This window comes from Rousettus aegyptiacus, unplaced genomic scaffold (assembly GCF_014176215.1).
Source record: "Rousettus aegyptiacus isolate mRouAeg1 unplaced genomic scaffold, mRouAeg1.p scaffold_m13_p_12, whole genome shotgun sequence".
NCBI lineage: Eukaryota > Metazoa > Chordata > Mammalia > Chiroptera > Pteropodidae > Rousettus > Rousettus aegyptiacus.
Genome location: NW_023416287.1, coordinates 65,900,600 through 65,920,860, shown reverse-complemented (window position 1 = coordinate 65,920,860; position 20,261 = coordinate 65,900,600). Strand labels below are relative to the sequence as shown.

General features: G+C 36.3%; 1 protein-coding gene across 23 annotated transcripts in view; it reads right to left on the bottom strand.

The window, feature by feature from the left end:
- DTNA (dystrobrevin alpha) overlaps positions 1 to 20,261 on the bottom strand; it is a 330,024-nt gene that overhangs the window by 170,070 nt on the left and 139,693 nt on the right. For all 23 annotated transcript variants that reach the window (XM_016153937.2, XM_016153946.2, XM_036229943.1 and 20 more), the window contains exon 2: positions 8,133 to 8,259. The gene's annotated coding sequence lies outside the window, so the exon portion shown is untranslated. The remainder of the gene's footprint in view (positions 1 to 8,132; positions 8,260 to 20,261) is intronic.

Below are 20,261 nucleotides of genomic sequence, written 5' to 3'. Positions count from 1 at the left end.
GTTAAGAACTGAGTTTAGAACACAGAACTACCGGCTCTGCTTCTCAGGCCCTTCCACTCCTTGTGTTGTAGGAAGGGAGAATCCAAGAGAGCAGTGGTCCCCAACCTTTTGGCACCAGGGACTGGCGCTCCTATGAGAATCTAATGTCCGATGATTTGAGGTGGAGCTGAGGTGGCGATGCTAGTACTGGGGAGTGGTTACAAATACAGATGAAGCTTCGTTCGCTGGCCTGCCATTCATCTCCTGCTGTGCGGCCAGGTTCCTAATGGGCAATGGACAGGTCAGAACTGCTCTGTGCCCTGGGGGCAGGGTGGGGGCTCATGCAAGAGAGAATGAGAAGGTTTTTACACTAGAGTAATTTCACCTCTATGCTTAATATCTGTAAATGTTTCTTGCCAAAGGAGAATTCAAGGTACTGTGGGAATGTGCCAGGGATTGAAGTATGGCATGCTCTCTCAGTTGTGGTGGCATCCTTGGTGGTGGAGACGGTATATGAACTGAAGGGAACTAAATCTGTGGTAGTATAAAATGGGGGTCTGGTGAGCTGAGGTTATGAGAGGCTCATTTGCTTTGGCTAAATGGGAAGAATGTAGCCTTATCAGGAATGTAGTGAGGATGTTTTTCTCTCCAAGTGTGCCTTTTGTAGATGCTACTGCCCTGGGAAGAGATTCAACTTCAGAAGGAAAACCACGCGACACTTGAGTTGCTTATATATGTTAGGAAGGAATAGTATAATAATAAAGACCTGTTCTTAGAAAAAGACAGCTACCTTACTTATCCACGCAACTAGAATGAGAAGAAAAAATACATGTATTTATCTGAGTCTGAAAGCATTTTATAAACACAAATAACCACAGTAAAATTTCTAGTCCACTGTTACAGAATTGTTAGGAATTAAAAGAACAGAGAGCTACATTATTCACCTGCTTTGATAATTTGAAACTATGAGATTGAAAGTTTAAGATTTTGCTAAAAATCAGGTTTTAGAAGTTACAAAAATCAATTGACGGTTAAAATACAAGCTAAAACAATAAATTGTCGAGTTCTGATAGAAAAATATTGCTCCATCCATTCTTGTGATGATCACAGCTTTAAAAACCATACTTATGTAAAGATAAGTAGCATGATGCAAATTCTTCTGGGGAAATAAAGGGGCAATTGACTAACCAAAGACAACTCAACAAGGCAGGGACATAACCTGGGAATGTGAATGGAATTCTTATTTTTTCTAAGACATATACTTATCTTACTCAAAGATAGACATAACAGTGTATATAGGCTACTCATATTTTTAAAAATTCTTTTTCACTTCTGGAATGTTAACAAGTTATCCTTAAGACAGTAGTAGACCAAAGACATAGAAAGGTATCTTTTTGGTTTAATACATCAAAATTATGGAACACGCTGTTTTATATTTTTTCAAAGAAGTGAATTCATATGTCATAATCACTTTTAGTTGCTGTTTTTAGCATCACATTATGCCTGTCATCACCTGGACTATTATAGTATTCCCATTAAAAGGCAGTTTAGGACTTTCGTGCTCGGTTCTCTCTCTCTCTCTCTCTCTCTCTCTCTCTCTCTCTCTCTCTCTCTCTCTCTCTCTCTCTCTGTCACACACACACACACACACACACTCACTCACTCACTCACTCACTCACTCACTCACTCACTCACAGTCATGCACACAAGAGAGTAAGCAGGACGAGGGCCAGGAAGACATTTCTGGTTTTCTTCAGCAATATGTCTAACACCTAGCAAAGCTCCAGACATTCGCTTAACTCTCAATAAGTACTTGATGAATAGTAAATATAATTCTATGTGTTATAAATAAAAACCAAAATCAATCTTATTTTCTCAGTCTTTTCTCCTTCAGACACAAAACTTCTGTTGGGGGGAAAAAGATCAAGAATATAAGAATATTGGCTCATTTGTTGTATGGTAGAAAGTGACTAGGTGGTAGGAGTCTCAGATAGTTCTTAGTTGTGGCTTTGTTGCTAATTATTGGGGTAGTACTTAACCTCTCAACTTCCTCGAATGTAAAATTAGAAGTTTGCTATGATCTGAGTGTTTGTGTCCCAAATTTATATGTTGAAATCCTAATGCCAAATATGACAATATAGGAGGTGGGGCCTTTGGGAAATGCTTAGGTTATGAGAGTGGAGCCATTATGAATAGGATTAGTGTTTTATAAGAGAGACCCCACCCACAGAGCTCCTAGTCCATTCTACCAGCAATGAACCAGGAAGAAGGCTCATACCAGAGCACGACCAGGCTGGCACCTTGATCTTATACTTACAGCCTCCAGAACTGTAAGAGATAAATTTCTGTTGTTTATAAGCCACCCAGCCTGTGGAATTTTGTTATAGTGGCCTGAATGGACTAAGACAAGGGTCTAGGATAGACTTTCAGAAATATTCCTTCTGATGCTTAAATTCTGTAAGTCCAAGACCTAATCTGTGGTAAAATTAACGAGGGTATCACTTGGAATAATTATACTTTATTTATCTCAGGCTCTCAGGTGCCTAGCACAGAGCCAGGGAATATAAGAGACACATAACATACATTTAAAGAACAAATGAATGAATGATCCTTATAGGTATAAATGTGGCCTATGCATAATTAGGATTTTTCACAAAAGGAAAGAATCCTTCTCTATGGATACTGGTTTTTGCAAATAAAATGAAGTTAGAAGAGTGTTTTTTGAAAATTTTGAGTTTTATTCTTATCAATTATTATTCTTACATAGTACTTGAATAGTGTGATTAAAAATAATTCACAGCACATTTATGTGCCCTCTTAAAAAGTGTTAATAGTATTGCTATGTCTAGGGAAATTTTTATTTTGCATTCTAAACAAACCCTTTCATAATTAGTCATAAATATTCATTTTATAAATATTCTTAAAGAGGAAGAAAAAGAGAGACAAAATCCTTGCCTTCAAAAGCTCCCACCTCTAGTGGTGATTCTGGATAACATGCAGCCTTAATATCCTATGAGTCTACAGTTTTAGACATCATCATTTTCAGGCATATGCTCACATCGAGAAATGAAGTTTCTGCATAAATAGGTCTCAGACCCACAAGGTGCTACATCTTTTAAACTCTTGTTGCACAGGAATACTGCTAATTTTGGCATCAACCTAAACATAAACTTATTTGCCAATAAAAAAAAAAAAAGATCTGTAGACTTATAAATAGCTTACTCCTCAGGAAATACTTTAAATGGAAAAATCCAGGATTGTCTTACACACATATTATTATAGGATTAAATTGGAAAGCTCTTTCAAAATTGCAGTTTGCTGCAGTGAAAATATATGGCTTAACATTCTTGTTCTGCCACTTACCAGAAATATGACACTGGCAAGTTACCTAAACCCTTGGAACCCTAGTTTTCTTATCTAAATAAGGAGAGAAATAATAGCTAATGGGAAGGATTATTAAAAAGATTAAATAAGATAATGTTCACGGAGCAACTTCTTCAGTGCTTGGCACAGAGTGGCACAGATCCTCTCTGTAAGGTCCCTTTTTCTCTAAGGGAGCTAGCTCTCTTTTTGCTTGTAATGATTGGGTGAAATGTTAAAATCTTCATCACACTGGAACCACTCAAGCATACCTAAAAACATGACCCTCCACACTTCATCCAACACCAAGAAGGAGACTACTTTGAAGTTGGTACAGGAGATTCAAGGATAAAAGACTTGGTATTTGCCATTGATGAAAGTTTCAGATTGAAGACAGATACCATGAGAAATTCCAGCGCGAGCCTGTGAGCGACTGAACGAGTTTATTTTTCTGTCTATTGTCTACAACAGGAGCCAATCTAGAAATAGCTATGTGAATTCAGAGACAGAATTGATAACTGTTGACTCAGGAGAGGTTTATCAGTGACTTCACTGTAACGGTAACAGCAACAGCTGTGACCCATCTTGAAAGATGACTAGGATGTTGCAAGCCACTGAAGAGTTCATGTGTGCTTGCGGGTGAGGGGGTTTGGAGAGGGTTGTGAGACGAGTATAGTCAGAAGAACCAGCATGAGCAAAAGTAAAGGCACAGAGCATGGCTGAGAGAAGACAGGTCATTCTCAGGTTAGCAAAGGTCAATTGATGAGCAGCAGAGGTGGGCAGCGAGACTCAAGAGGCTTATTGTGCCTATATTATGACATGCTAAGGAATACAGGACATAGAACATGCTCGGTAGTTGATGGGGCAGCAAACATTGGCTTTGAGATGGAAGTGGGTGAGGGTTATTAGGTCATGTTGGCTACTGTTTTTAGGCATCTATTACGTACCTAGAACTTTACTTGGTTGTTTTAGTTGTTTTATGAACATTGTTTTCTAGTACAACAAATTAGACATATCTTCTCATGCGGTGAATCTGAGGTTCAGAGAGTTTAGGTAACATGCTGCTCAAGATTATACATTTTAAAATTAAGCAAATGGCATGAAAGGAGCAATAGGATATTTAAAATATGAATTTCAGAGCACAGCATTAAAGAATGGAAATGATGAGATCTGAATGTAAATTAGGAAGTTGATTTAATACTCATGCTTTAAAAGGAAAAGAGAGTAGGAACAATGACAAGAGAAAATCTGTTTTCAAAGCAAAGCAATTCAAGGTTTGGGCAAGATTTCTTAATATGGGTATATTCTGAAATAACTTCAGTTTGTTAATAATAAGCAATGTTGCTTCTGTGTTTTAAAATTATTTTATGACTATATTACATGAGAGACAGTGGAGCAAAATAATTAAGCTCTCAGGCTCTGAAAACGGACTTGAATTTTCACCCCATGTTATTTAAGCTTGGATAGATCATTTAATTTTTCTGGCTCTAGTTTTCCTCATCTTTAAGAAAGGAGATTATTATTACCTATGTTATGGGGTTGTTTAAGCATGAAATGAAGCATATGTGTATACAGAACAGTGTTTGGCATAAAGGAGGAACTCAGTAAGTATCAGCCAGTGTTGCTCTGTGCCTTTGTCTTTATTCACTAATTTTTTATTTAGACATTATCTGTAGTGTGCCAAGCACTGGGCTATTTTCCAGGGATAGGAAGATGGATAACAGATGATTTCTGCCTTTAAACACATTTGATTTTTCCCACACTATACTCTGTGATTCAGCAGAAGTACTACTGACCGTGTCTTGGTTAAAGCACTTTCCTGAACTATTTGGGCACCGGTGATGTAAAAACCTCAATTTGTAATGTCGCTCATTTGTGTAAGAACTGATTCCTCCATCTCTCCTTCCCCCTTCTCCAAGATGACATTGAGATATGTTCGGCCTGGTTATCTATGAAAAGTGTTCCCCTTGACCCACTAGGCAATATTATAAAGTTAGTGATATTATTTTGGCAGTCTCCTAACTTGTGTGTACCAAACCCTCAGAAGTTGAGATTTCGCACTGCTGGCCCAGGATTCTCTTCCTTGCTAATTCACTTCCTTCACCTATGATGTAATATCCATTATGAATGGATGCATTTCTTTCCCCAAGAGTATTTTATTTTAAACATGACTATAAAGCCTCACTTCCAGAAGCTGGAGGGAAATGCTAATGACTAGAATTTTCAGTGCTGTACCAAACCAAGGAAGATGTGTTTTGAGAACATCAGTTATTCACTGCATCTTAAACCATACTATAAAGTTACTCATCCCTGTGTCTCCCAATTTTAGGTTATGAAGGGGCATCCAAAAGTAATTTTGCTTCTTATAGTATTTTCACACTATTTGAAAGGATTCGCAATCAGGCACTGCATTGGTTGAATAGACAAAAATTGTTGGTAGTGGGGCAGCACGTCCCTTTGAGAGAACTCACAATATGTTAAAATGGGCAGATGAGCAGTCATGACGACCTCCGAGAAAAGACTGAAAAGGGAAATGTCTACATAAATAAATGAGAAGGAAATGAAAATAGCAAGGCACTTGCATTTAAAATAACCAAGTAAAGTGACAAAATGATTCAGTGAAAAGCTACTTTAAACCAAGGAAGCCTTTTAAAGTGAGTAGGATTGTTGATGAATTGTTTACTTGTCAAATAAGACAGACATTGGCATCCTGATCACTTTGCTTTCCAATATAGTCAGTATTTATTATAAGAAATATGAAATGTTCAGATCATAAGGCATCAAATAGCAAACAACCATTACTGAAAGAGAAAGGTCAGATCCATAATAAAATAGATCTGAAGTTCTAGATTTAAATGTGAATGCAGGAATGAGGCTGATACTCTAAGAAGAGGTTCTTTTATCATACATATAGAAGTTTGTGAAATGTGAATATTAAAAAAGTAAAAATCATATTTGCAATGTAGCTGAGAATTTAAAAATCTTCCTATTAATTTGATATGCAAGATAGAAATATCAACAATGATTTTATTAACAGTAACAAATTAACACTATGACATTGTATAGCTTAGAATATGGCTTTCAATATATTAAGTTACATTTTTTTCAGTGTAAAAAACCCCATTTTACATTTAACTTTAAATTTATTTCCTGAGAATCATTTATTTTCCTTGAGAGAAGCAAGTGATACCTGTTTGCTTTTCTTTCAATAATTTTGGAAGAAATTAATGAAGTCCTGATTGGTTAGCTAGGATCTAACCAGGAAAAGAGAAAACACTTAAAATATTTAAAACAGATAGAATTTAATCCAGGGAAATGATTATACAGATGATGAAAGAATTGAGACGCTAAACCGGGGATAGTGAGTCAAACTAGAGATTAGCAGCAGTAGAGAGTTCAAGACACTACCACCCGCAAGTCTCAAGAGACACAGGGAAGAGGTGATATTACTGCAGCCCAGAGTTCAAAGTCCCTGGGGGAAGCTAGAGGTAAAGGGTAAAAGGAGCTGAGTTTGGGGGCCAGAAAACCCAGCCAAAAGGAGTCAGACCACCATGGAAACAGCAGAGTAGAAACGGGGCAAGGAATGCAGGGTAAAGGTAAAAAGAGGTACAGAGTGGCACAATGGGAAAATAGAAAGTTAAGTAAATAAGTTTTCCATTTTCATTTTCTCCACTCAAGTAATGTCACGCTAGACAAACTGATTTACTGATATTTTTAAAGGGCACCAAGTTTAGTTCCTGGGAACTGCATCCAACCAATGTCTTGCATATAAATGAAATCACCATTTTCGTTCCACATACAATCCTAATAAACCAAATTTATAAACCCTCAAGAGTATGAGAAATTATCCACATTCACTTCGAAGTTAACCAAAAGTATAAAGAAAGTATTACTGTCTTTTGGATTAGATTTAGACAATGATCCATGCTCTGTGTTTTACTCAGAATTGTGAACAGAGGTATATTCTGACATTCTGGAAATTATCATTCTTCAAAGCAGATAATAAAGCCATACTTTGAAAACTAGACTCAGGAGGAGGTGGAAAGATACACAATTTCCTAAAAAAAGACCACCACTCTATTTCTCTGTTTTGCTGTGAAATGACAACGGCATATTGCAAACTAATTGTAAAGCAACAATTTGTAGGCTCATGTCTTTTGCAGCATGGAAGGGTAATTATGTACGACGATAGAAAAATATTTATCCATCCATTTTATGGCCAGGTAAAACAAAACTTAATATATGTGAGCATGTGTGTGCTCTTAATCGTACACAGGAGTTAGAAACTGCACCTAACCTAAACCATACCCTCCTTTAATTTAAGCATTATAAAACCTCCCCATGAACAGCCTCTGAAAAGTTAGCCTTTTCTCACACAGAGACTGTTAATAATTAAACTGCCATTACCACCATGAAAATTTCCTCTAGTTTATGCCATTAAAACAGGGTTTTGTCTTATTTTGGCTTACTACTCTGAAATTAAATGCATTGATATATTTTAAAAATTAGATGGCCGTTAATATAGAATGAAGTACTAGAGTATTTGCTTGATAGAAACCAGGAAGCGATGTTGAGGCCATTGCTACATCTCACGCCTCATACTTCAGATGGTTTCTGATAATAATAAAAAATAAACAAAGGCACAGAAACTAAGTCTTTCACTCTCTGGCACCTCACTAAGTACAAAACGTTGATAATATTTAATCCCATTTTCTTTTCATGAAAGGAGAGAAGCACTTTAAAGGAAAAGGGCTCTTTGTCCATCTTAAATTCTTTGTCTCAGACACACTCACCTAAAATTCAATGAAGAAACAGCATGAACTTTCCGAAACCATCTATCTTTTCTCTGAAATGGCAGTTGACTATGGCATTTAAAGACTTCCCAAGCACTTCATCCAGGGACTGGTAAGTTCTATTTATCTGCAATGAGAAAAAAGACTTTCATTTAGTTAAGCAACTCACACTTACATGTTTATTACAGAAACAGGAAGGAGAACAGGCAGATCTAGAGCATAATAATCAACTCAGAACCTTGGTTTTCACTTACTATAAGAAAATTTAGGAAAATGGACATTGTGCCAGAAGTTTTTTACAGATGAGGATGGTGAGGCCCAGAGGGGTAAAGTGTGCAAGATTAAGCAGCTGGTTAGTAACAGAGAGTGGCCTTGAACCCTGGGCTTCTAACCTAGCTCTGTATTTTAAGTCGATTAAAAACTCAGAAGAAGAAAAATATGGAATCTTCTATGTTTTCCAAGTAGGTAATTTTCTAGAATACCGTATTGCCACAATTTCTAGCAAAGCCAAGAAAATTAAAGTTGAATCAGTTTCCTAGACCAGCATTTCCTCTACTGGTTTAAGCTTAAGCAGCCAGAAGTGGATATCCATATGATTTATTATGTTGTACAGTAATAACATAAATAGCAAATAGTTCATAAAACTGTTATGTTTCTTAACGAAGCTGAACAATTTTAAAGCTTTTGCCTTCTGGAAAAAAATTACAGATGAGAACTGAAAGAGACTGTAGTTTCCAATGCACAGACTCCCTGTCCCTCTGCTTGGTAGTGACCCAGCCACCCTGCTCACCACCTCCCATCAGCTAGTCTTTCCCACCACTCTCTCTGCCTCTTTCTCTGTCCCTTTCCTTTTTGCCAACACACAAACTGGTGTCACTTTCCCAGGGGCTAGATGGCTGGAACCAGCAGAAATTTGAAGCACAGGGAATCCCATGTTAAGATGAAGGAAAAGAATGGGGTGTAGAGGGGAATCATGGAAAATAAAGGGGAGAAGTCTTCTGACGGCAGTGGGAGTGGAAAAAGAAGAGACAGAAGGAGCCTAGCTCTGAGTCCTGGGTGGGGCGAAGGTGCTCTCTGTCTCTAGCTCCACACCTGTGCTTTCCTCTGCCAATTATTTTCTTTCACCAAGGTTATTTAAACTTATTACAACAATTATTTAGCTTCATGGCTTTGGGAAACCTATAATTTTAGGTTCATAGAGAAAATTCTATGAAATAACTCCCCCTGCTTCTAATCCAAGTTCTCAGATATATTTATTATTGCATGAGATTTATTTAACAGAAGATGAAGAAGTTTTTATGACACGAATAACTTCGTTCTGCCATATCAGAATCCAACCATCCCTCTTTGTATTTAGATTCTAGGAACATACATGTATTTGGAATTCTTTGAATTAAATATATTATTATAATGGTAGTACTTTCAGATACCTTTTCATAAAGTACATACTACTTTTTAAAAATTGAGGTTCAGGTAAATTAGATCTATGCATCTGGGAAAAAATTATATATTAAAAATATTATCCCCCTCTCACGAATTCAGCTCTCCAAGCCATTGCATCAGAAAATACATGAAAAACCTTACAAATCTTATATATACATTTATTTATAAAGTAACAAAGTTATATATAAAGTTCACACACATAGATAAACTTAGAGCCAATTATATTTGGCAATATAATTGTTCAAGAAATCATTTGGTATTGGCCTAGAGACTCTTAGAATCATGCTACTGGTTGCTGCTCCTCTACGTGGTAATTTTGGGAAGGATATTTTGCATTTTATAATATAATGCCCAGTTCCCCAGGTCATCCCTGTTCCCCAGGTCATCGCAGACTACAACAGACTGGGAGAAAGATTAGACAAGGCTCAAGTAGAGACTCTGTGTTAAAGTACCCCACAGGATGGCTCGGGTTGCACACCTTAACTGGGACCTATGACTGACGTAAAAGTTGCAGCTTCGATGGTATCTTGATCGTAAGCTGGCTTTAGTTTTTGCTCTTCTTCCTCTATTTCAACCTGTTTCTCACAGGCAGTAATCAAAAGCAGTTGTCTAATCTGGAGGCAGCTCCATCTCTAGCCTTCCTGGCTTCTGTCTACCGGGACATTTGGCAAAATCTAGAGACATTTTCTATTGTGGAGGGAGTGTAGCTGCAACTGGTACCTGGTAGGTAAAGGTCAGGGATGCTATAATGCACATCCTATAATGCACAGGACAGCCCCCCATGAAAAGTAATTATCCAGTCCGAAATGACAGCAGCGCATAAGCTAGAAACCCTGGTCTGGATTGTTCAAGTCCCTATAATTCTTTATACTATCCTATAATTTTACTACAGGTCCCATCCAGACCTCTGGCCTACTTCCTCTTCTGAAGCCTCCTCCAGCTCTACAGCACATCAAGCTCTTTCCTGCACGTCCCAGCTCTAAGAGCTACTTTTCCATAGCCAGACCTTGGTTCTTCCACACCACCCACCGAGTTCCTTTACTGGAGCACATGTTACCATGTACAACTGCCATCAATTTTCTTCTCTCTCTCAATGTGTACGACTGGAGGGCAAGGATTGTCTTATTTATTTCTTCATCATCTTTAACAAGTCATCTTTAACGATGAATAATCCTCACTGAATGTTTATTTGATTAATGGTGGAATAAGTAGCAAACACGAAGCTCAGCATTTTCTCACTTGGTTCCTACCTAGAGTAGTGGTATAAACATATTTAGGTCATTTCACCAGATTATTAGTTACTGGCCTAAGAATGTCAAAGTGGCATAGGAAGCTATGGCAAAGTGGTTTTTGAATGGTGGCCTTTGGACTAAATTCAGAAGCAAGGATGCTAGGCCAGAGTCAGGGCGAGGACAGCTGGGAGATGAGCCTGTCTGCTTTAAGGCTGGAGACCTGGGCAGCCTCTCTGTCCTAAGATTTGTTCTTGTTGACACAGAGCTCAGCCTGAGCAACAGGAAGGTCTTGGATGTCTGAACATATTTCCTATTAAGGGCATAGATTGTTACTTCAAGCTTCTAGGATAAAAAGGCTGCAGCATTGGGACAGCTCAGCTGTGCAGACCCAGCGTGGCCCGTCACAGAAGGGCAAAACCGCACAGTCTGGTGGACCCTGCCGCCAGGGATTCTGGGCGCCAAGGGAAGTGCTGTTGAGACTGGCTCCATCTGCTCTGTGCTCTTCAGACACCTATATTTCTGTGAAGTTTTTAAGTCTTTGGCCAAATAATCGGGCAAATTAATCTGATCTCAGAGGGAGCTGTGCTTTTGTAATTCCTTTCCATCAAGTTATAGTTCAAGGGTAGCAGAAACGTGGGCTGTACTTTACAATTCTACAAACTAGGTACCTATCCAGGGAAAGCAGAGTCACGGCCTGCATCACTTCTCAGTCACTTACTTTAATGTTCCCTGTAATACATAACAGGATCGCAAGACGATATTTGAGCAAGTGAAAGACAGTAGCAGAGTACTGCATTTCACTTTTGACATTTCACTAATAGGCAGGGATAAAAAAAATCATACTTCATCACTTAGGTTAAAATAAGATATAGTAGAGAGAATAATAACATTTGGACAAAATAGCTGTCAGAAGGCACGAACATATACATTCAGCCCTGAATGTAGAATATTTTTACACCATAAAGCTAGAGTCCTGCTGACATTCAGAAACACTTAAGAAAAAATATGGTGACTTGCCTGTCAACATCAGTTTAGCTGGGTAATCAGTCAACTCTTTAAAGGTGCTGAGAAGCAAGTAGGTGGTTTATAAAGGATTTCTCAGTTCTGTTTCCTACATGGAATTTTTTTTTTTTAGAGGAAATACCTTTGTGTTCCTTTTTGTTGCATCTTACTATAAGGTTAAGGCAGTTGCTAACCCAAATGATACTTGTATTTTAAAAGAACATTTTTTCCCCATGTTTAATGACTTGCCCAGCACCTGCAGATGAGCTCACAGAGGAGCTCAATTGCTAAAAACTCACTTTTTTTTTTCTTTTTCAGAATAAGAAATGTAAAAAAAATTAACTACATATCGGTATTTATGAATAGGCAAGTTTAATAAAAAAATGGATCAAGAGATGGCTGGAAACTTATAAAGTTGTTGTTATTTTTAATCGAAGTAACTTTCCTTTTAGGAAATGTGGAAAATACAATAAATTATAAGAAAAATCCTATCATCCATATTCCCCTACCTAGAGACAGTTTCTATGAACCTATGGAGACTTTTTACACATTACTTCCAATTATATATACACATATAAGTATATGCACATGCACATATACACAAATAATTTTAATAACCTTGAGGAATTATAAACTATATACATTTTTGTTTCAAGTTTTTAAAAACCTTTTTGTGTCTTCCTATTATTAGTAATCCATAAATATTCAGCATAAATACTTCCTCTTTTATGGTTATGAGATTATTTTATCAAACTTGCTAAATAAAAGATATGACTCATATGAAGATATAGAACCTACATAATCATCAAATGCTTCTTTCGTTTATTTATGTACTTCATATACACTCATTCACACAGAACACATTTTTGCTACATTTCAGAGTAAGGCAGTAGATCATTTTATTTTATAGTAGTGATATTTGGTTGTAGAAACCTCTACTGTACGAAACCCATGTATCCCAAAATATCAGAGAATAGTCATTGTCTCAGAATACACTTTTAAAAAGAATGATTAACTCATTTTGTATCTTTTAAAATATACTATTGCAAAATCACTTAATCACTACACTGAAGTTCTTAAGTTTTCTTAGGTGGAAATCTCTTTTTAATTCTTAAGTATAACAATATGCAACCAAAATGTAGTACAGGCCAAAACTACCCCATAGGGGTGATCTCATTAAACCTTTAAATTCTTCATGTTGAAATTAATTCCAAGTAAGGCAGAAAGATTACCATATTTTTACTCACGAGGAAAAAAATGTTTACGCAAGTGCAGCCCTTTGTCTCTTGCAGCTCAGTACCCTTGCTCAGTACCCTCCAAAAAAAAAATGATTAAACTTTGAGGGTTAAATCAAAATGTGATGTGTCAAAGATTTATCCAATTAATTTTTTAAAGACAAATTTTTTACTTAGCCACATGCAAAATAGCATAGATTCTAGTGAAATTTCCCTGGTAATATGTGACCATTGATGTCTTGATCATATTATATATTTATTCATTTGTTGAAGTCCTGATCACTTGTAAGACATTAATGATACAATGTGATTTAATATAAGTGTGTCTGATTTTACCATGATGTAAAGAGCAAAACAAAAAAAAAAAGAAAAAGAGAGAGAGAGAAAGTAAGGAAGAAGGGAAGGAGGGAAGTCATAAAACTGGATTTAGGGGGGGAAAAAGCAAAAAAAAAAACTGTTTTCTAAGACCTTTACTGGTTACATTAATAACATTAAAAATGGGAAAGATGGATAGGGGAGTAAATGTTTGCATGCACGGTACCATACCTCCCACAAACATCCTAAATTAAATTTTGTACTAAGCACATAGAATTCTACATTTTTTGAAAACATGACTTTTCTCTAATGTGCATAAAACCTAATCAGAAAGCTCAGTTTCATAAAACAACATCTATGCTACCGCAGTGCTTATTTGGACACAATTTCAGTGACAAACTCTTTGGCAAGAGAACCAGGTGCTTAATTTTTTCTTTTTCTTTTTTGGCTTGCAATATATCTTGTATATTTTGTTTCTCCAGGAAAAAAATAGTTACATGTATAATATGGATGGGTGTTTTCTTAGACAAAGAAATGCTATTTTTGGAAATCATCAAGAGACAGAAGGATCTAATTCTGGGAACGAACATGTAGGCTTTGCCCTTCAGTGACGCATTTCTACCTTGACTGATGGCCTCAAATATGCCATATGCCTTAGTAGCCACCTGAAGGTTACTGGAAGCCTGATTTACCATTTTCATCTGACTCAGAGGGGATGAGTGTCTTTTTTAAAAATGGAGATATAAGATATAGCATTTAATTTGGCATTGGTAAGTCGCCGTGCCAATTTAGAATTAAAAATAAAAATGATACTATACCCTGCATCATATAGGTTCTCAAACATTTTGTTCTGAGGACCTCAAAGATCTTTTGTTCATGTATGTTACACCTATCAATATTTACCTTATTAGAACTGGCTTAGAAATTAAAAAAATATTTATTTATAAATTTATTTACATAACAATGATAAACCATTAAATGGCACACAAATAATAGCTATTTTTAATAAAATAGCAACATTTTCCCAATCCCCCCAAAATGTAGTGAGAAGTATAGCATAGTTTTACCTTTTTGGAAATCTCTTTAACATCTGGCTTAATAGAAAGAAGGTAGCCAGATTTGCATATCTGCTTCTGCATTTAACCTAATGCAATATGTTGTTTTGGTTGAAGAATATGAAAGAAACTTCAAACTTACAATGATAGGTAGTTTGAAAGGCAGAATATTTTCAAAGCCTTTAGATAACTGTGAACAAGTGGCTGTTTCTTAAAGGTGAGCTGAAATGTGGAATCTGGACCATATCAATGAATTTCACATAGTCCATTACATTAAAATCTATTATCCCATATTTTGTATAGATTTTTAAATTTTATGTTTTATTTTATAACAACATGAATCAGTTGTTTGAAAAGTATTGGTTCACTGATTTATGCAGACCTTTCAGATGTTGAGACACTTCAATAACAAAAAAGTCATATTTGTTAATATCACCATCAATCTCATCAGAAAAATCTTTTTAGTATTAGGACACTTTCAAGCTCACAGTGGCAGATGTAAGTTTTCCAAAATTCTAATTTTTATTTAACAGTTGGAATTTTATCTTTGCCAGAAAACACCGTTAAGTGATAGGCTTGCTTCATTTATTTTCAAGGAGATCATTCCCAGATACCATGCCTAAATAACCAAGTAAATATGTTGTTCTAAGAAAGAAGTGGCTAACTCAGTTTGCATACAAATCTCATTTCCAGACAACCACTGTCCCTCAGTAGTTTTACCCATCATTACTTTTATGTCATCAGTGAAAATGTCCACATAGAAAAAATTCCAAATAACATATTAGAGTTACTAGTAAAATAGTTTTGACCTCAAGAACCCCCTGAAAGTGTCTTGGGGACTTCACTTTGAGAACCATTACCCCAAAAGAAAAGTAATATAGTAAGGTGTTTGGGTGAAGGCTCTGAGGTTGAACAGACCCATTGGGAAATTTCTTCTCATTCCTGATTCAATCTCTGTGTGATATTGGGCAAGTTACATAACCACTCCAAGCTCCATTTTCCACACCTCTAACACAGAACTAAGAACAGCTCTTACCTCACAGAATTGTTCCAAGGATTAAAAGAGGTCACTTAGTATAGTGCATGACCCACAGTAAACTCAACAGATGTCAACTATGATCATTAATATTTACATCATCACTTCTTTTTGAGATCAAGAAGCAATGTGAGTAAATCAGAATATCAGCTGTGTTTGTTGTAATCTGTTTATCTACACCAATCCAATTTTAGTTCTGCATTTCCTCTGAGAGTACAAACTACATGAAGATACGTGTTTTTCCTTCTATGTTGAATACAAAGATGGATTTTTGCCCCTTGTGAGAGGATTTTGCAAATCCTTGCTTGCGTAGTCAGTAATGAGAGATAGTTAGTCATGAGAGATAGCTCTTGGTAGTTAAGAGTTAGACCCAGGCACACTGCATATTTTACCTGAATATTTTTTTACTGCCTCAAAGAAACATGCTCTCTCTTATTTTCCATGAAATTATAGGAGGTTCACTTGATCTATTTTTATTTTTACCACTTGGCTATTGACATGAATACGAAAAAAAAAAAAAAAAACCAGAAAAGCAAAACAGCTCTTAACAACAAGAAAACAACGATGTAAACTTATTTGTAAGTAACATGATATTTGGTCTCAGTGTTGGAAAAATAATAGGGAGCGGTAGTGATGGAGTTTCAATGAGTGTGCCCTGTTTAAAGACAGCACCACCCCTTTCACTGTGCCATGTGGAGAGGCAAGGTCCCAGGATGGCCACATCTTCCTATTTTCCAGTTCAGGGCACACTCATTGAAACTCCATCACTACCGCCCCTTGTGAGAGGATTTTGCAAATCCTTGCTTGCGTAGTCAGGTTTTTACATGAAATCTTCAAATTTATAAATGTTGCCTGAAACTGTATAGGACAAACGAAATGTTGGCAGAGTCTGTAAGCTGCCAAATTTTGGATTTCTCCAAAGATGATTTCATTTCCTGTCCATCTCAGGGACCAATAACCTTTGCACTTGACTCATTTCTATCACCACTCTTTCGGGGCACGAGGGTGGGAAAAGAGGTTAGAGAGGAGCTTTGATCTCCCTCTAGTGGTTAGAAAGTGCCAAAACAACTAGCTGAACACTCATTCATTCTGTTTATTTATTGAAAACTTTCATCAAAATAAAATTCACTAAAATCAGCAACACGGACTTTGGCTATTGTGTGTGAGACCTGAACCCCATGGTAATTCTACTATAAGTTCATATTTGACTCTGAGATAATAGGCTACAGAAATAATGAGCAGAGAAAACATCTCGAGTAGGGCTTGAGACTTTGAAGACATGAGTTCTATCCTTAGTCACCAGGAAGAGAAGAATCTAAAAACTTGCACTGGAACAGAAGACAGGGTCAGCAGTACATGCTGTAAGGTCTATGTTGTGTTTTATGTGTATAGATAAGTACAGTGTGAAGGATCATCCTATTTACTAGCTAAAGTGGTATCTAGTAGTTACTGGCTAATTTGATCCCTATTTTAATTATTTAATAGTAGCTCAGCACTTATAATTAATGAAGAGCATCTTATATCTTTTTATTTAGAAGCTTAACTTGAGGAAAACATTTTTATAGTGAGAAATGAGATAAATTTTGAAATTCTGAAAAAAAATAGAATTTCACATAGATCACCAATCTAGAACTAATAAAGAGTCTTGAGAAAGTTAAAAAATAGATTCCATGACAGCTTTGTTTCGTCTGGATGCCCATGTTATCTTAGGACACTGCCCCAAGTATAATCTGCTTGTAGCTCAAATGTCAACTTTTGAGGATGGGTCCCTCTGTATGCTCATTTTCTTGCTGTTTTGACCTCCTTGACATACGTAGATAATTTAAAGAACTAAAATACAACTGCTTTTAGAAGCTCAACACTTCATTATACTTTTGTTTTAAAAACTGTTTTTGAGTTGAGAACATGTCAGCAAAACCATCCCAAAGAATGTGGATGTTGTTACAAGGTCAGCTTTTCAGAAGCCGTGGGCAGCCCGTTACTGGCATTCTGTCAAACAATCACCACGGGCAGCAGGGCCATTCATGGGCGGTGAGTCAGCAGCTCTGATAACACTAAATACGGTAACCCATTAATGTGCAAGATAATAGGAACACATGCTCCTTCAGAAAGCACTGCAGAGAGGAAATATTTTATTTTTCAGGTAAATTTAGAAGGAAATCCAGATAAGTCATTACAGCCCAGCTTTTAGTTTGTGTATACGTTCATGTGTGTGTTTGTTTGTCTGTGTTAGAACCTAGATTAAAATATTTATATATGTGGACTTCTTCTGTAAAGAAAAACATGTTCAGATTGGGAGCTGAAATATTAGAAGGCAGGCATTTTAAATGGGATATTGTTGTGCTAAGGAGCCATGTTTTAGAGGCACACTGTGCAATCTAATAGCAGCTGGCCATGTGTGGCACCTGAGCACTTGAAATGTGCCTCGTCCAAACTGAGACGTGCTGTAAGTGTAAAATACATACTGAATTTCAAAGACACGGTACAAAAAATTAATAATATCTCACTAATAACTTTTTATATTGATTACATGCTGAAATGATGTTTTTGATATATTGGGTTAAATAGAATATAGAAATTAATTTCGCCTATTTCTTATAATTTTTTAATGTGGCTACTGGAAAATTTCAAAGCACCTATGTGGTTTACATTGTATTTCAATTGTATAGTGCTGTATTAGAAGAATATATTTAATATTTCATTCTAGTATCTCCTCTTCCCCTCGCCACACACACACATATGAAGAGATAGGAAGGGGTCATGGTAGTTTCAAAACTCCATTTAAGGTGCTGATTTGAAGATACCAGTTCTCTATGCCAAAGAATGGGTACAACATGAGCAACAGCACTCAAAGACATCCTACCCTGAACAGCCAGCCAATAGGCCTCGGCATTGGGTCCAGGGTTGAAAGGGTATTATTTGTCATAGTTCGTTTAATCCTGGCCATTTACTAAGAATGAAAAGGCACTGCCAAAGATGCTGAGAAATATTTTCTCCTTACCATTCTTATAGAAGAACAAAATAAGCTCTGTTGAAGTGAATTGGTGAATAACTTCCAGAACTATTCTGTTCTGTTTTAGAGTTGGATGCTCTCAAGAACATTTGACTATGGTAGTCAAAACTGTATTATAACATATTGAGTTAAAACTTTGACTTAATAAAGATTTTGACAACAGTAAAATCTAGACACTAATTTGGCAATTTAAATCAACTAATGGAAAATCATAATTTCTAGATATGCCTGAATATGGTTATTTTTTTTTTTTTTGGTTTTGAGTAGAATTTGGCACCGCTACTAAATTATCTTTCTGGATTCTGACTAGTGTTGAGAAGTTTCTAGCAGCCTTTCTCCAGAACCCTGCTGTGTGTGCCATTCTTTTTAGTTTCAGTCCTTGAATCAGTTGTATCTCCCATGTCCTTTTGGCTTCTTCTTAGCTAACATCTACTTTAAGGACTTTGGAAGATGTCAGTTTGGGGTTCCAAAGGCACCCACCTCTTTTCCTTAAGTTATTCTTTCATTTATTTTAATTTTAACTATTGACTTTAATTTTTATGAGCACAGCTAGCAAACAAACAGCTGAGCAGAGCTTTCACTAACAGTGGCTAGGCCATTCTGATTGATTGTCTAATGGTGTATTCTAGCAATAAGAAGATGGTAGTGTTCCTAGCTCCTGAACTAGTTTGAAAAAAGGGTGAAATTCCTCAAATCTTTCTTAATTTGGAGTCATGCAGTATCTCTCCTCCTTCCCAAACAAATACCTATTTTTTCTTTCAAATTCAGAAATTCGAACAGGTCTCTGGGGACTTTTTTTGGAGAATGACTCATCATGCTCCCCTAAAATCTCTTTCTAGTATTCTCCTTCTCTAAGTGGAAAATATGTGAAATGGATATATGTGAAATTTAGTGCGCTCATTATAAAGTTATAAAAATATTTTAGAGAAAAATAAACAGGTTTATAGTTTAATGATTTTTCATATATTTTCACACACATGGTTTCTTACCCCCCAAAAGTTGAGTATTACAGTATGAACATTTTCATAAGGGCTAAAAAGCAGATAAACATTTTTGGCACTCTTCAGAGTAATTGCTTTTTTAATTCTTTCAGTTTGGACAATGAAAGGAAATTGATTTATGCCACATTTCACTTTTTGACAAGTTTTTGTTTTTAAATCTAAATTCTTTACAAGCATTTCTGAGCAATACCAAAAGAAAAGCACCTATATCTGAAAAATATAAGAAAGAAAGAAAAGTCAGGAAGCTAAGACAAGCTTCCAGCCATCTGCAGAATAGCAACCTTATATTATCTAATTCTAATGGTTGAGATTAAAAAGATGCTGAGCAAGACTATGCAAATATGGAAAGATTATGTAAAAAAGACTAATGACTTAACTTCAATAAATGTTAAGACAACTGCATTACAGGGTTAAACAAAGCATTTCAACATTTAACAAATAGAATCTTACCTTCTCTTTATTCTACATTTTATTACTGAGAAATGTAATAAAAAACAGAATCCTATTTATTCTAAGATTTTATAGGTTAACAATACTTTTTCAGAGTCACCAAACAAAGGTCACACCACTGAAGGCTGTGACATCTGTAAAACGTGGTTTGGGAAACCTCACAGGCCTTGGAGGACTTCATTCTGAGAGTTTTTAAAAAGCACCTTTGGATTGCTCTCTGACCTGTAAGTTCAGGAAGAAAGGGGCTACTGGTGATTAGCAGCTTACCTCAAGTCCTTTTAGCACCCCATCGCCATCAATGAAAGAAGGAAAATGACACAACTTTCAGACATTTAAGGTAAGAAGAG